At 43.5% G+C, this 18203-nt stretch overlaps 1 protein-coding gene across 1 annotated transcript in view; it reads right to left on the bottom strand.

Annotated features, from left to right (window-relative positions):
- TDRD1 (tudor domain containing 1) overlaps positions 1-18203 on the bottom strand; it is a 2044642-nt gene that overhangs the window by 2025925 nt on the left and 514 nt on the right. The window lies entirely within an intron of this gene.

Raw genomic sequence — 18203 nt, 5'->3', positions numbered from 1 at the left:
CGAGGCCAAGAAAACTATTGTGAAATTCCTATGGCAAGGGAAGAAGGCAAGAATCTCATACGACACCAACACTCCCTAAAGACAAAGGGGAGTTAGTGCTCTCGAACTAAATATTATGAAGCGGCCCAGCTCCGCATCCCAATTCCTCACCTACGTAACCAAAAAGACCCCCAATGGATCCACATGGACAATCACCATCTCAAACCAGCTAGGGTTTCGGAATGACTATGGGCCCCAAAGAAAAAACTTCATAATAGACTCAAAGACCACCCTATACTGAGCACCATATGGGGAATATGGAGAAAGAGCAAAGAAATGCATAGGATTACCACATGGCTGTCCCCATTGAGTCACTTATGGTCCACGGGAATCAACGATCATATCCCCAACGTAGAAAGGTTCCAAGGATGGTATGAGGCCGGTCTAGAAAGAGTAGGATAACTGTTGAAAAAGGACACTTTTGTCCTGCTCCCGGAAACTGACCGAAGCCCTGGGAATAGGCCCACTGTCCACCTTCCAATACATACAGATAAAAGGGATCTTAACAAAACCAGCATGGAAGAACAAATTGATGAGATCTTACCCGCTTTGAAACCGTATTAGACACTAGGACGGAGATGAAGGGCCCAATTTCAATAATGTATAAAGAATTGATCGAAGCAGGAGATGCAACCACAGAACCGTTGAGAAGTAGATGGGAGAGGGATTTGGGGGAACAGGTAAGCCCGGAAATGTGGGGTAGAATGTGTAAAGCGGCATCCCAGACATCCATATCAAGCCAATATAAATTACACACTATTAAACTGTTACACAGATGGCAGTACGACCCCCTTAGACTTTCTAAAATGTTCCAAACGGCCAATCCGACATGCTGGCGGGAATGTGGAGAGGTCGACGATTACTGACATACGTGGTAGGGTTGCTCCCGAATAAAAGTGTTATGGGATGAGGTCCTGGGCTGGATTAAAGACAGACGTGTCCATAGAGACGCCGACCCCCACCTTGTACTATTTGGCCTTGAAACGGATGAAGACCAATGGATCAGGATTAGAGGTTTGGCCCCCCAATTGTTGTTAGCTGCTCGTGCCACACTGGTGACAAAATGGAAATCTAGTAGTCCCAAGTAAAAATGAATGGATCAATGTTGCTTCCAATATATGCAGAATGGAAATGATTACAGCATCCCTACACAAGATCCGCACAATGCGAGGGCTTTATGGATGGACTAAATAAGCAGAAAACCAGTCGGACTGAAAAATTGGGATGTGATTGGTACAATCTGAGGGGCAGTGCGCCTAGACATTGAAAACCTACCCAATGGGAAACCCCCTCATCAATAAAACTGTGACCAACCCTTACAATGTTTCGCTTGACCTACTGGGGAGAGAGGGGAGGGAAAATCATGTTTAACTTTTACAGTACGAGGTCAAACATATGGATAAGAGGTATGAAAAGGTGAATGTGTAAAAAGTTCTGACCATGTTATGTAACCTTGAGTTTGTATTTTCTTATAATGTAATGTGACTTGCAGAGAAAAAAATAAATTCAATAAAACCAAATTTAAAAAGAAAAACGCAATCAGTGCTAAATATATGGATAAATACTTTGTACACATCAGTCGCCACAGATTCTCTGGAAAAAAAAAAAAAAAAAAGCTGAGGGCAAATGGATATTATTACTAATATATGTCTACGAAGCAAAGCCACACATTTTAAAACTAATGTAAGTTCTCAACCACTTCTGCATTGCAAAGCCTGTAGATTCTATTGCTATGTGACAGGCCTGGCTGGACTCGGCCCCAGTAACTCTAAGGTGTGAAGACAATTTAGTCTAAAATTTAACCACCATGTACTGAAGTCTTCTGAGGGAGCCTCAATAACATATGGTTTGGGTACAAAACCAGGAGCAGCCGCTATCTGCCGTATTTAGATGCTTCATGTAAAACTTCAAATTATTCAAGCTACTCCAGTTTTCTATATAATCCCATTCTTTAAATGATTTATTCCCAAAGCTCCCCTCAGGATCAATGGAAGCATCGACCAAGTCTACACACACAACTTCATAAACTCTTTCAAGGGTTAAACCGATTCCTCTTGAGATCTCCCCCAACTCAGAACAGAATCAGACTAGTCTACCCTCTAATTTTAAAATGTAGGCATAGTTTAAACGTACCATCAGGAATTGAGCCCCAGCTCAATACGAATAGTTTCGATGGTAATCGAAGCAGGAAGATTCAGAATCCCACACCAGTTTTTCCCCCCCTGAAAGCTCTTTAGCCATTTCCTAATAGCAATCGGTAGCAGCTCAAGACCATAATCGATGGTGTAACGTTAGCCTTCTAAACCTCAATCACAGGTAATTAATAAAAATGGAATTTTCTCCAAATTAATTTCATTTGCAAAATAAAGGCCACAATTTTCGCATCCAACTTTTCCTTCACAATATTAACCTAGCTGCCTTTTAGTTGACAAAATATATCCCAAACACATAACATTGTCAACTACCACAATCTTATTCCCGGTGCTATGACAACAAACCTTTTTTCTCTTAGCATTCTTATAAACCATAATATCAGATTTCATTGGGTTTATCAGCCATTTTCTGTAGCATAACTATCAAGTCGTGCCTAGAAACACTTGTGTACAGGCATGTTATAAAGGTCATATCATATCAATTCAGGCTCTTGGAGCCCAATAAGCGTTGCATCAGGTAATCTGCATATGCCAACCAACCTATTTCCAAAGACCCCATTTATGGAGGTAAACATGAAGTCTTGAAAGGCATGTCAGAGTTGATGCATTTAAATTAAAGAGTCTGGGCCAGCACAGATCCCTGCCTTAGGCCAGACTGTACTAAAATACCACGTGATAATAGGCCTTCAGAATTCAGTCTCACCACATGTTTATAATTTATTACATTTGTTGATAGCACCCAGGAATTTCATTAGACAGTGCATTTGAGATACGTAGGTGCCTACATTGTAACAGACAGCAGTTGTAGTTACAATCAATACCCATTACATGGTAGCAGAATACAGTTATTTAAAACAGGTGACGCAATGCAGCAGAGGGATTTAGACATTTGTTGTCACTCTTATTAGAGTAGAAAATCAATAGCATATTTAACAAAATGATATACCACACTTTCTCAATTTGGACGATAATCTGAGTCTATCAACTCAGTCAAATGCTGAAATGTCCAGACTTGCCAGGTACAGATACCCTTCAAGGATGTACCGATTCCCCACCTAAAACCCATATGTTAAATTCTGAGTCTTTTGGGAACTTTCCATCCGAGTCAGACTTCAGTACAAAACTGGACAACATTTTACACAAAGTAGCTAGTCAAAATATTGGTCTGTAGTTACTAGGAGATAGACTGACAACTGTTTTATAAATTGGAACCACAATCGAACAATGAATCCGGAATTACCAAATATTCACAACCTGGGTGAAATTCCTTTGGAAAATACCCACCCACAGCCCCAAGTTGGATTTTAATAATCATATTGAAATGCCCATTAGGGCCACACGCACTAGAGATCCATTTTAACCATGGTCGCCACCAAATCAAAAACTAATTTTAGCTCCCAAGTGGACCGAGTAATTCCCCCCAATACTTCAGTGTCCATTTAAAAATAATAATAATAATAATTATTATATATAGTAAAATGCCACCCAGATTGGCTCTGAAATACTATTAGTTTGACTGGATCTCTGTCTTATCCGGACCGTTCAGAAGCCGCCAAAAACCTCTTTCATCAAACTTTCGATTAGTAGATAAGACCTGGAAATTGGTGACAAACAGTGATCTGAAGGGTGCAGTTATTACTCTGCCACATTCAGGAAGAGGGGTGCTGGTCACATTTTGAAAGCCTTTACTAAAACCCAGATTCATTGCCCCCGCCAATAGATCTCGGCGCATAAGGGGTTCTGATGGGGACCATTGAAGAGGTGGCAATAGCAATGAACTCCCTAAATTGAGGGAAAGCAGCGGGCCCAGACTATGTCCCGATTGATCTATTAAAAGACTAGGTGGTTATCTGGGCCCCTGTACTTGCCAGATTATTCAATGCAATTCTGGCCAGCGGAGTGGTCCCCGTATCCTGGAGAAAGGCTGCAATCATCCCGATCTACAAAAAAGGGTGGTAATGGACGCTGAATGAAACAATCCTGCGAGACGTAGCGCTTAGGGCACATATGGAGGAAGTCATAAGTAATTACTTCCTGGAAAATGACAATGGAGAGGTGGATTGGCGGGTTGTATGGGACGCGGGGAAAGCAGTTAGAGGTGAATTCATAGCTGAAACAACGCAATGCTACAGGGAGAAAGCCCTTATAACGCAGAAATTAGAAGAGGAGGTTAGAAATGCTGAAAAGCTCCATAAGACCCGTCAGACGCCCAGAGCCTGGCGAGACCTCAAAAAAGCTAGATCCAAACTGGAAAACCACATGGCGGACAGAACAGCGCAATTGCTTTTAAATACTAAACAGTCATACTACATACACGGGGGGAAAGCGAGCAAATTCTTGGCAGCCAAATTACGCAAACAGAAAGCGCACAACCACATTACCCGGTTAAGAAACAGTAGGGGAGTATTACAAACGGGAGATAATGAGAAATTAGAAACAATGGTCCAATTCCACAAAAACCTGATGTCTAGTGGGAACCTAAATGCAGCGGATCAAGTGTCCTATTTGTCGGCCGTACAATTACCACAGATCTCCGAACAGCAGAAAGTACAATTAGGAGCCCCTTTCACAACACAAGAAGTGGGTGACGCGATAGCAGCACTGTCCAGGGGAAAGGCACCCGGCCCAGATGGCTTGGGGAACGGGTTCTACAAAGGTTTCCTCACCCAGCTGACAACTCCCCTCACACGTCTCTTCAACCTAATTAGGGATAAGGGAGCTGTCTCAAAAGACATGGGACACTCGGTCACAATTTTTCCCCTAAAGCCGGGGAAAGACCCGGTGGAATGCTCCAGCTACCGCCCCATTGCCCTCCTCAATACTGACGCGAAACTGTATGCAAAAATACTCGCAAATCGGTTGGCGACAGTATTGCCTGAAATAATTCATGCAGACCAGGCGGGTTTCGTACGGGGAAGACACACTCAGGATAATGTCAGGCGGGTAATAGATATCAGACTGGGGCACCAGAAGCGCCCAGAAATTCGCTATCGCTGCACTTGATGCCACACGGGCATTCGATAGCATAGACTGGGAATACATTAGGCAGGTGCTAGAAGGTTTCGGCTGTGGGCCAACATTCACCAAGATGGTGCTGGCTAATTACCAGTTTCCATCCACACACCTAATAAACGGCTATACATCAGAAAGACTCAATATCCAGAGAGGTACTCGACAGGGGTGCCCCCTCTCCCCCCTTATATTTGCCATGGCAATGGAGCCATTTGCCCACAGGATTAGGGAGAACCCGGGTATTAGTGGAGTGCGAACAGGAGAGACCCAACACAAGATAGCCCTATACGCAGACGATGTTATGCTTTACATGGCAGACCCAATGCACATGTTACCCAATATAATTATAGAACTACAGAGATTCGAAAAAAACAACATCAGGGTTCACAAATTACGCTAAATCCAAAGCACTGAATATAACTGAGGATAGAGGAAACATAACATACCGTAGAGGAACGCTACCCCCTACAGTGGGGAAAACAGTCCCTGGAATACCTAGGAATCCGCATCACTAGATCCACAAAAAACCTGCTTAAAGCGAATATCACTCCCATTTGGAAGCGCCTGCAAGAAGACTTACAGAGATGGGACCTCCAGGAATTAGCTTGGTTCACTAGGATAGCGGCGATAAAAATGACCCTGCTACCCAGATTGCTGTACGTGGTCAGCTCCACCCCGGTGGTGATCCCCCCCGAAACAGATTTAGCAACTCCAAAAAGCCGTGCTCAAATTTATATGGGGGAATAAGAAGCCTAGAATCCAAAAAAAGATTATGATGCGCCCAACCCTTCTGGGGGGGCTAGGAGTGCCGGACATAAAGAGATATGTCTTAGCTGCCCAATTGGTGCCAGCACTGAAATGGGCAGGCGGGGACCCCCTCCCAGGGTGGGGGGAAATAGAACAGTTCGCTACCGACACCCCACTACGTGTGCTTCCATTCCTTAGACCAAAAGCACGAGAGAGGGGTGGTATCCTACTGGAAGCGACAAAAACAACACTTCACACCTGGGACACGGCGATCCATGGTAGGGGGATCAAACTAGGTCTGGGTCCTATGTCCCCTATTTTACATAATCCGGATTTCTCGCCTGGGCTCCAACTGAGATTCTGGGATGGCTGGCAGGGAGCAGACGCAAAGTCCCTACGAGACTTGTACCAAGACGATGCCCCACTATACTTTGATTTATGCAAACAAAGATTTGGCATCACTGAACAGTATAGATTTAAATATACACAAGTGCGTCACTGGATCTCGCACCCTGCAGTAAAAAGGGCTGGCCTACGCCCCCCAGTAGGCTTAGAACTCACGATATGGGAGGGGGCACAAGGAAAAGGGATTACAAGACTGTACAAGTTACTAGACAAATCGCAAGCAGACGATTCCCTGCAATACATGAAGGATTGGGAGCGGGACATAGGGGAGGAGATTACTCAGGAAGAATGGAGTCAAATCTGGAGGAGGGCTCACAAATTATCCAAATCCACTGCAATCAAAGAATCAGCATATAAATTATGCTACCGATGGTATCTGCCCCCAAACAGAATACATAAAATGAATCCCACTTACCCCTCAGACTGTTGGCGACAGTGTGGTGAAAGAGGTGACCTTTTCCATATGTGGTGGTCGTGCCCAAAGATAAAAGGTGTATTGGAAAGAAATTCTGAGTTTAATCAAAGACGTAACAGGTACAGACCTACCACAATCCCCCAAGGTCATTCTGTTGGGGGCAGTGGCAGAAGGGACTTATGCAGCTTCAGGGAATAGAGCAGCTCTCATCACCCACCTACTAGCTGCTGCAAGGATGACAGTCGCCCAACGATGGAAAACAGTGGAAGGCCCTACAGCCCCTTGGTGGTGGATGAAAGTGTGGGGAGTTATGGCGATGGAGAACATTTGCACCACAAAGTCAGGGACATACCTGAAATTCCTAGCCATATGGGATCCACTTCAGGACTACGTGGGGGAAAGGGAGGTCCAATTCTTTAAAGCCAGGATTTTAAGAAACATTCACATCAGATAATGACAGCAGAAGACATTGTGGAGGGAGAAGCTCAAGAAACTTTTTTGCTTTGGTTATCACCTTGATACAGTTTGGTTCCGATTTTCTCTAAGGACTAGAGGGTGGGATAGGGCGGGTGAGGGTGGGGGGGTTCTCGGGAGGGAAAGTTGGAAGACAATAATAGTTTCAAGGCCAAAGTTCGGGTAGGCCAAAATAATATGTTTACACAGTCAATAATGGTTGTATTCCTGATGTAATCAAAAGCTAAATGTTGTCATACATGCTAAAATGATTGAAAATAAAGTTGGTTAAAAAAAAAAAAAAATTTAAAAAAAGGGTGGTAAATATATTCCAGGGAACTACTGCCCAATCTCCCTACTTGATGGCATTGGTAAATTTGGCAAGGTAATCCTGAAACACCTGCAAGACTGGGCTGGTAAGGGTGGTCTAATCCACGACATCCAGGCAGGTTTCAGAGAAAACAGGGCTACGATAAGCGCTTTATGCTTTACCTCCTGCTCCAAATATATACACGCCCCAAAGAAAATGTGCCTGTATGTGGCATTGGCTGTTTTTGACTCTGTATGCAGACTTACAGACTATTGAGTGCATGGATTGCCCAAAAATCAGTATAGACAAATATCCGGCATTGTTCTATGCTGATGACACACTCCTCATAGCAACCTCTACCCAAGGGCTGAAGAAAACCTTGTATATTTTTGTGCAGATATGTAGCAATTTAGACCTCACCCTAAACACTGATAAATCCAAAGTGATGGCCTTTCACACAAAAAGGTACAAAACGCAGACCACTAAAGGTTGAAGTGGATGGCTCTGTGCTCAAACAGGTGGAATTTTATGGAGTACCTGGGATTAAGATTCGAGGAAAAGGGTGGTTGGACAGGCCAGGTTTCGAAATCATCCATCACCTTGGAAAAGATTGGTGGAGCAGTAGTAGCATTCCACGCAAAGCACGACAGGGGTGAAATCTATCCATCGTTGGACTTACAGGCTATCCCCTCAGCTCTATATGGCGCTGAACTGTCAGGGTTCTGTAATGTCTCAAAGATATGCACCTCTGAACAAAAGATCTTGAAGAAACTATTACTTTTACCAGTCAATGCACCATCAGCATTAGTATTTCTGGAGTTGGGCTGCACCTCGGTCGAAACATTGATCTGTACCAGGCCTGCCCTTTTCTGGATTAGACTATGGAGACAACGTGGTCTTGAGACATATCGGAATGCAGTGCTTCACCTTATGGCCATGGATGGGGGTAAAAACCTACAGTGGGTTACCCATGTAAAGAAGTCCCTACAGGATCTGATCTACTAGAGTCATCGCACCAACCCATCGATCCAAGACCAACTACACTTGCAATGATAAAGAATGGTCTAAACTGAGGGTATGAATCTCTGCTGGCAGATGCTGCAGGCCTCAAGTGGGTCCCAACTACCTTGTACTAAGGCACTCAGCAGGTTACAAAATATTTGGAGCTGATCTCCCAGTATTTGAAAAGGCACTATATCTGCGCTTCCGATAGGGAACCCTTTGGCTGGATGTTGTCACGCATAAGCGGCTACCTGGCAACACGAGCACCTGCCCAATATTTAGGAAGGGCGAGGAGACTCACGCATTTCTTGCTATTCTGCAGTGGCTCCATCGTCCTTAGAAACATGTACCCGATTCCACTTTGGAGAGCTACTAATATCCGGCAGGCCAGAAGTGCAGTGAGATTTTTGGGCCAGTGTCTGGACATCCATGTTGTCAAATTCACCGCACAATACATACATAGGTTGTGGATTTTAAGAGCCAAGTCCTCAGCGTGTCAGCAAGATGCAAATATGGCAGTTTAAGTGAGGCTGCGAGCAGTTGACTCTTCTCAGTCTTTGTTTTTACTTCTTTTTATGTAAACTGACTACCAAACGTTTACAATTGTGCTGGTAAAACCTTTTATTGCTGTTTTTAATCGTATTTAATTTTACTTACAATGTATTCTTGCCTACATGGATGTTAAATGGTATGGATTGCTCTTACGATCTCCAATGTGGGTATCAAAGCAATGATCATGCGACTCCAGATAAGGCTTTTGTTTCCACAGCTTTTCTGGGGCTACCGCCTCTTTCCACCCAGAAGAAAGGGTCAGAAAAGGCCCTTAGATTACATCTAGACCATTTCACTGTATCATCCCAGCTGGACCAGCTCTTTTCAACTCTAGCATTACACTTCCTTGTTTAAAAGCTTCCTTGTTTATGCTTGCACCAGAGTTGTTAGGAATTAGATTTGTACAATCCGATGGGTGACCCCCAACCATGCACGAGGAACATACAAAACATTATGGAGCTAGAATATGGCCCAAACCAAGTCACCTGCATTGGCGACTCTCCCACAACATTCCCATTCAGTCTATAAAAGTTCCACTTACTCATAAATATAGCCCATCCTAAACCTCTCAAGTCTCTTCCGTTAGATAGACATAGATAATATTTTTATTTAAACAGATTGTGTGGTTTCCTTATTTGAAACCTTTAACCTGAGCATGTCCGTTCTTTCATCATGATTCTTCGTTTGGTATACAGTATCTTAGTAGCAGTGCTTGGTAGCATCGTATTAGTCCTGGGTTATGTTGTTGATCTCCTCTGGTTTCTTAAGGATTAAAATCACTAATTTTATGAGTGCTAATGTCGTTTTCATTTTTTCTCCTTCTTCAAGAGTCCTCCACCACTCATCGACATTCCTTGTCGTGTAGCTTCTAAGGATGTCCCCCAAGCACTGCTCTCGCTCTTTCCTTAAACCGGTACACTGTAGTATGAGGTGTTTCAGAGATTCTATCTCTCCTTTTTTTTTGCACATTCTGCAGCTTTCCCTGATGTCCAGCCTTTTTCTTCTTTGTAATATTTCTCCTGTTGGTAAAATGTTCAATCTGAATCTCAGGAAAAGGTCTCGGAAGTACCAATTGGGGAATAAAGTCAAATAGCTCGGGATCAGATTCAGCTTTCGTGGCTGGGCCCAGAAGTCTTCGTAACCTTTATATTTACAGTTATCTTCTTGGGTTTCGATCCAATCTGCCATGTATAGTTTCTTTTTAGTTTTGTCTGGGTTAATCCATAAGTCATCCTCTGACTCGCTGAGGTTCACTAGGATCCCTCGACATGACTTTTGCCAGTCTGTTAGGATTACATCGGATTGATCTTTTAGGGCTTTTTTCAACACCCCAAATCCACCCGTAGTGTTTTCCTCAAGACATTTCCGATAGAAACTTAGTGTTTTCCATACCACTATTGTTTTGAGTGATGACAGAGCCAGCTCTCTTCTTATCTGCTGTATTGGGGCTGATTTAGGCAGCTGTAAAGCTTTCCTCCAAAACAGACCCTCCAGGATTGACCATGTTTGAACTTGTAAGGGGATTGGTGATTCTACCCCATATGTTAGTATTGGCACCACTTTCATCCTATAAAAGGCTATTAGAGGTGATAAGGTAAATCTGCAGTATCTTTTACGCAGAATTCTCCCTTGGGCAGCTAGATTGGTTGCTTTTCTTTTTAGCCCAGCTATTCTTGGCGTATTGTTCTTCGTGTTGTCTATACAGACTCCCAAGTACGTGAATGCTTCGACTTCCAGGATTTTTTTGTTTCTCAGAGACCATCCTAGTTTTTTCCCTCTGGCTTTATTACCTCCTGGGCCTAACTTCAGAATTCTTGATTTTTCTGGGTTTATAACCAGGTCATTTGAGTCCACATACGACTGTAATAATGTAAGCTGTCTCTGCAAGCCGATTTGGGTTTGGTCCATCAGGACGATATCGTCTGCGTAAAGCAGTCTCCCAATCGGCGTTCCTGCTATTTTTGGTGGAAAGCAGCGGGTGGACTCAAATGAATCTTCCATATCTGACGTGAACAGGTTGTACAGTTCCGGTGCCAGCGGGCATCCTTGCTTTAAGCCCATTTTTATCTGAATTTCGTCTGTTAGTGTACCCGCTGTATCCAGTCTGACTCTGATGCTTGTGTCCGTGTACAAGTCCTTGATGTTCTCCACCAGTGACTGAGGACATTCCCAGTTTTCCATTTTCTTCCATAGTTTGGCCCTTTTTATGGTGTCGAAAGCTTTCGACAAGTCTACAAACACGATGTAGATTCCTTGGTTTTTGTTCCTTTGTGTTCTGGCTTTCAATAAGTTAATCAGGAAAATGTTGAGTGCTGTGCCTCTCCCCTTCACAAAACCCGATTGCCAAGGATCACGACGTCCACTTTGCTGTACCCAGTGGTTTAATGCTTTCAATAGTGTGGACGCAAAGACCTTCCCCACCACGTCCAGTAATGCAATCGGTCTGCTGATGTTCTGAGACCCTTTTTGAAAATGGGTACCACTAGTGCCTTTCGCCAGGAATCCGGGATTTTTTCTGTTGTTAATATTTAGTTGAATAGAAGTTGAAGGAATTTGGCCCATTCACCTATGTTGCTTTTCAGTATTACATTTGTGAGCCCGTCGGGCCCTGGGGCTCTCGAGTCTTTCAATTTTTTCAGGATGTTTTCTATTTCCTCAATACTGATATCTATTACTGCCTCATTTTTGTTTGTCATTGATTTCCGCTTTGGGTCGATGTAAATTTCCCCTTGCAGCTGTGTATAATACTTAACCCATGATGAAGCACTTATTGGGTTAATTTGACTTATTGCTGGAGGCTTCTCCGCTTCGTTGATAATTGCCCAAATTTCAGCTGTGTTTTTAGATCTTATTTTCCCCAACATTCTTTCTGCGTCCTGGTTTAGCAATGTCTTCTTGTGTAAGTGTAACCAGTTTCTGTACTTTTGTTTTAACTTATGTATCTCTTTACTCCAGTTGTCGTGTTTGGTCTTTTTTAGTCGTCTAATATCTCTCCTTAATGCTTTTTTCCTTTCTCGTATGCGACTGTCATACTGATGTTGGTGAGTCGTTGTTTGATGGTTACTTCCAAGCTTCCTTTCTGTAACAAATGCTCTGAAAAGCGGGGTGTAGTCAATCCTTTTTTGGCTTTGTTCGTTTTCAAGCGTCGGGATCATTTGTTTTAGGTTATGGTTTAGTTCTCTTGTTTTCTCTGGTCTGATCCTTAATTTAATACCCCTTTGGTCTATGACCACCTTCTGGTTGTAGGTTTCAATCTTGTTATTGCTTATGTTTTTGCACGTCAGTTTTAACAGATTGTGGTCACTTTCTACTGTTGGGATTACTTTCAAGGTCTGGATGTTATCTGACAAGTTGCTTGAAATGCAAATGTAATCCAGGATCTCTACTGATTGTGTTCCCTTCCAAGTAGGTTTTGCTGGTTGGTCCCCCTTCACCTTTCCATTCAGAACGACACAGTCCCTTGATTGTACCATACGATTCCACATTGTTCCTCTTTTTTCCTTTGCTGAGGCAGTTGTATCGTATTCGGGTTGGTTGTCCTTGTTCAGGCATGAACAATTTAGATCTCCTGCCAATATGAATATTGGATCAGTCCATTTTTCTCTTTGTTCATCAATTAGTTCTGCTATTTTATCTGGTAGGTTTGTGTTTGATAAATTTGCTGGGTTCCAGTATATGTTGATCAATATTAGTATTTTACTGGCTTTTTTGTCCAGCTGTAACACTACCATCTGGATGAATAAATTTGGGTTTGACTCCTCCAGGACTTGCCAATCCAGATCGTTTTTGATGGCTATAAGTAGGCCTGACATGGGTCTGCCTTTTTGACCTTTGACCGCTGGATTTAGCAGAACCACGTAACCTTCCAGTGTCGGTGGTTGCAACAGCCATGTTTCTTGTAGACACAAAACACCAAAGTTCTCTTTTTGAAGCGCTCCCTTAGTAAAAAGGTGGGTAGAGCCTCTAGTGTTCCAACTTCCCAGGCTCCATGAACCCACACTTTTTACTATTTTATGTTATTGGGTGTTTGTTTTGTCATCAATCATGTTTTTCAACCATTTCCACCTTGCCGCTTCATTTTCTTCTCCTTGATGTTGACTTCTATTGTTTGAGCTTTGTGTGTTCTGGTTGCCCCTTCTCACTGCTGATGTTCTATTTGTTTTAACACTACTGGTCTCTCTGTCTTTTCTGTTGATCTGTCTCACCGAGTGTTTCTTTACTCACTCCTGGGTTTTTAGGACTTTGTCACTTTCTTGTAAGTCAAAACCCATTGGTCTTAATTGCGGGGCTTCTTCCAGTAGTAGTTGTCTCACCAGATTTGATCTTGTGTGCAGAATTACTTTATCAGTGCGATCTTCCTCGACGAATTCCACGATCGCCAGGTCGTCTGTTGTAATTAGTCTTAATGCCGGTATATGGTGGAGTAATCTTATTATATTGGTTCTGGAGTATTAGTCGGTCTTCTTAATGAAGGATACGTTCTAGGACAAGCCCCGGTTGTTTATAACTGTCACCAGCACTTGTTTTGCGCGGTCGATGCTGTAGGTCTCTTTCCCCCTCTTTTAGTTGATGCCGATCTCTTCTTTCCTCCATCTCGGTCCGCTTTTTGCTGTATCTTGTTTCACTTTCCCGACTGGTTCCGGGTCTAGACCGCCCCACGTTCCTTTCTCGACCTCTACATTCACTCTTCTGAGTTTTTTCACTTAGATCCCGTTTTTTTCTCAATGCATCCTTTTCTGTATGAGTATCTGGAACTTTTTTGTTGTCTCTCTGTGTCTCGTTTTCGGTCTGTATTGACATTATAGATGAGGTATCACTCTCACTATAGTCTGTATGCTCCTCACTCAAGGAGTCTTCTGCCTCTGTATTTACCTCTTCAAAGCCTCTTATTCCCTGTTTGTCTTCATCATCTGAGACCGGGTATGTAGAGAGATCCAGCAGGTCATTTTCAGGACAAATCGTCTTCTTCGATTTCTAAGATCTTTTGTCCTTCAGTCTTTTGTTCTGTTCTGACCTTTTTCTTGTTGTTTCTTAGCTGGTCAATTATACTCGGTTGTTCTTTTGGTATTGTCAAATTTTTCATAAATGCCCGGCTTTTGCTACTGCTTGTGGCTTTTACTGGTGGTTGATTTTTCTGTTTTTTAGTGGGTCCTGTGATCTTGTGATGACCCCCTGATTTGTTGTCTGCGGGCCCGTTGTTCTTCGTTTTTATTTGGTTGTCTGATTTTTTCCCTCCTGTGTTTGTGTCTCTTGTTTTGAAGATCTCACACACGTTCCCCTTTTTCTTTCCTTTCTCCCGACACTTATCCGTAGTGTTGGGGTCTTCAGGCCTTGTTGTCGATTTTTTACTAGAGATAGCCTCCACTATTTCTGTAGAATTGTTTAGCCCTTCCGTTTAGGGTTTTTTTTTCCACTTCAGTCTCTAGTGATTTCGTTGGTTCGTTTCTTATATCTGGATCAGATGATGTGCTCTTTGATTTTTCTCTCAAAAGATTATTGCTGGTGCAGTCCTCGGCCAGGGTGGGTCCGTCTTCGTTTTGTTTTGCCTCCCCCTTCTCTTCACTTTGGGCTGCTCGTGGTCCCGTAACGGACGCACTTTGGGTTTCTGCGACCTCTTCTACGTTTACCGGTGTTGCCGTGGACCTTTCTCCTTTGTTTTCTTGCTCGTTGGATCCAGCTTTGTTTTCTTTTTCTATGACTGGGCTGACCTCTTGTGTGGTCATTATTCCAGAGTCTTTCCTTATTGGTTCCTTGCTTTTTGGATTTGACTTCCCTAGGTTTTCTCTCTTTTAGTATAGGTTCGATTATGTCATGTAGCAGTTGGGTGACGTTGGCGGTACTGTTGTCCAAGTTGTTTTGGATTGCCGAGATAAAGCCCTCCACAAATATTGCTTTAGTGTGAACCATAGCAAGTATTGTAGAATGATCTCTTAGTGTGTCCGTGATATCCTCGTACAATTTCATGAAGGGTGCTAGGACACCTGACAAAGTTGCGACCATTAGGAAATTGTTTTCCATTGTTCGGCCTGATATGACCTGGTCTACGCTTCCCACTTTGTTTGGTGGCAACGCTTGCGTCAATTTGTCTTCAGTAGCTACTTTAGCACTCGTTCCTTTTGCTTTGTCAACATTTTTGATTCCTGTAAACTTATCTCTTAATGCGTTCTCCATGTCCATTGACGTTTCCAACAAAACTGCGTCTGATATTTCCACTCCTGTCGTTTTCTTTAATTGATTCGTACAGGCGGAGCTCCTGCTGCCAAAACTGAGGCTAAGGGTCTGTCCTACGTTTACTGGGGTTACTATGGTTCCTCCATTTGTGATGGTTGGAGTTTTGGTCCCCCCTTTTGTTAGGTTTATTGGCAATGGTCCTGCAGTAAATGGTTTCCATATAATGCTTCTGGGGGCACCTTCCTTTTGGTTGGTCGGGTAGTTCGTCCTCTTAACTGTATATCTGGCTGGGGGGCTAAGCTGGTTCCTTGGGTTTGCTCCCTCACAGCCTTCCGACTTTGCTGACTCCATCCACGGCCTTTCTTCTTCTGCCTCGGAGTTTGAGTTTTTTCTTTTCAGGATCTTCTGTATGTGATGCTCCCCCGATGTTGGTAAGTTCGATTTTTCTATCCCACTGGATGCAGGCCCTAGACTGGCGTTGTCACCTATGCTTGCCTCATTTGGGCTGGCCCAATGCTCAATAGTAGAAACGTTCTATGTTGTTGGATTTGGCGAACTGACCAGATTTTGTGTTTGGGTTTCTACTTGTTTATCTATGGTTTTTTGTGTGACCTGATTTGCCGAATGCTCAGCGGCCGTCTGTAGGCTTCCTGCTACAATTTCGATGTCATCCATGGCGGCTCCCGTGACTTTGGGTGTTTCCCCAGTATTGGGTGCCCCCAGCCCGTAATCTATATATAGAGCTGTGCTTGCTCCAATTTTCACTTGAATGTTAAAGGGGCAAGGGTTTTCGTTTAATAGGGGATCAGGGACCTCCAACTGTAGTTCTGCCTCCGCAGCCCAGGAGGGGGTGGAACAGGTGATATCTGTGTCCCCAGCTGTGCCCTCAGCCCCTCCAGTTTGTTCATTGTCTCTCCTTAAGAGCATTTTATATCCGTGCTCTTCTTCACTTAATCCCGATGACCCGTGTAGAACAAAAAAAAAAGGAAGGTTTACCTTCCTTTGTGTTTTGAAGTTTAGAAGATCTTTTACGGTGCTGGGGTCTAGCACTCCACACTCCACCTACCACCTGACTCCGCTACGCTTGACTTCCGGTTTATGAAGCAAGCAGGCGTAGGGAGGTGGAGCGTCAGTGCCGGCAGGGCAACAGCAAGTGAAAGCAGACTCCAATGTAAAGTACCAAGGCAGCAAAAAAAAAACAAAAAAAAAAAATATGTTTTCCAGCAGCGATTTCTAGCAGCAGTCCCAAGAAATCCTCACAGTATTCACGGCACACCGGACACTCTGACACACCAGGTAATATGGCCCACGATAAGATGTGCTGGAACACGGATCATTCTCATCTATGCCCTCATCTGGGCAAAGAGAGTTACTTACCAGCACCAACTATCAATGAAGTGGGCTATAGTGTCACCCATTCAAAAAGAATTATATCTAGCTCCCTCCATATATCATTAGTCACGGTGGAGGCCGGATTACAATAAAGATTAACCAAGACCAGGTGAATAGAAATTCCCTCACTATAAAAACAAACTCACCAGCAAAGTCGAGTCGATATTAGACTTCACCTCGGTTAGGGACAAGCCCAAATTATTCTTCACTGCAGTGAATAGTCCACCAGAAAGCCAGCCTCTTGCTCGCTTCTTGGATTTTTTATTAGAATCATTAAACCATCAATTAGCAACAACCTCACTTAGCCAAGTTTCTTGTAAAACTAAAAACTCACAGGCCTTTATTGTACCCATCATTTGAGTATTCAAAAAGCTATTGAAACCCCTTATTCCTAGCTTAGGAGAGGAACCACCTGAACATTAGAATTCTTATATAATGCCTGCATAGGTTGGTAGGCTAAAGGGCAGCCATCACCAATCAACGTTTGCCTCATAGGATTCAACAGGGGCAAATACCTGTCTTCTTCCTGCTGCATCAACTTTACACTGAACCTTCAAACCACACATATTCTCATTCACCCCACCCTTTTGATCCCAAGTGACAGACCACCGCAGACACTTCTTTTTAGGTTCCAAAGTGTTGTACAATCTATACCATAAAACCTGTGAGGACTGCTTTAGAGGATTGACGTGTAGTCATACCCACTAGTACATAAGTTTAATTAGTACATCATTTCTTACAACTCCCAGTGTCGTCTTGACTTCTACTGATAAGACTACTATTCACCAAATAATGTATCTTTCTACCGTATGCCTGACATGTTTCGTTTTCTTTCACCTTGACGTTAGTCCATAGAACTTCCTCAGGGGCTGATTGTTCCCAACCCTCAAATACAGATAATGTTAACGCCACCTTCAGCATGGAGCCCACTATGCTGCTATTGAGCCCACTATGCTGCTAGGAGCCTTACCATCTAGTACAGGTTATCCATTGTAGCAGTACTTATGTACAGTTACCATTCATAAACCTCTTAAATGGGGGTAGTCATTAACCCTCTGAATTTAATGCAAGGCTGTCCGCAAATGGGTATAGTCTTGTTTGATAGGGGGCTCTTGACTTCACTTGTCAGACACCCCACTTATCCCCCCCCAGACTTGACTCTGCTCTACTTATCTGGCTAGCTCCACCTCCACTAACCAAGAGCTTTGGAGGTTCCCAATTCCATGTGTGAAAAAGCCACTCAGGTCCGTTTTTTTCTTTAAATTCTAGGATTTTTAGACCTAAACTAAAAATAGAAACTACAAGTCCCAGAATCCAAGAAATAAGCAGGACTGACTGGCTCTCTCACGCATTGCATTAGGAGGCGTTGCGAGCGCTGACTGCCCACATTACGAATTCGCAGCCACTTCAGAGGCCGAATTCCCCAGTGCTGATACTTCTACCCCTACCAATGACCCACCTTCTCTCCGGAAAACTGCGAGATACTCATTGCCGAGAGGTCGCGTGTTTACCTTCCTGATCAAATACCTGCAGGTACTCAGTTTGAGCCCAT

The sequence above is a fragment of the Ambystoma mexicanum genome, chromosome 8 (assembly GCF_040938575.1).
Source record: "Ambystoma mexicanum isolate Mex_15411 chromosome 8, UKY_AmexF1_1, whole genome shotgun sequence".
Classification (NCBI taxonomy): Eukaryota; Metazoa; Chordata; class Amphibia; order Caudata; family Ambystomatidae; genus Ambystoma; species Ambystoma mexicanum.
This window is presented reverse-complemented; position numbering and strand designations above follow the sequence as displayed.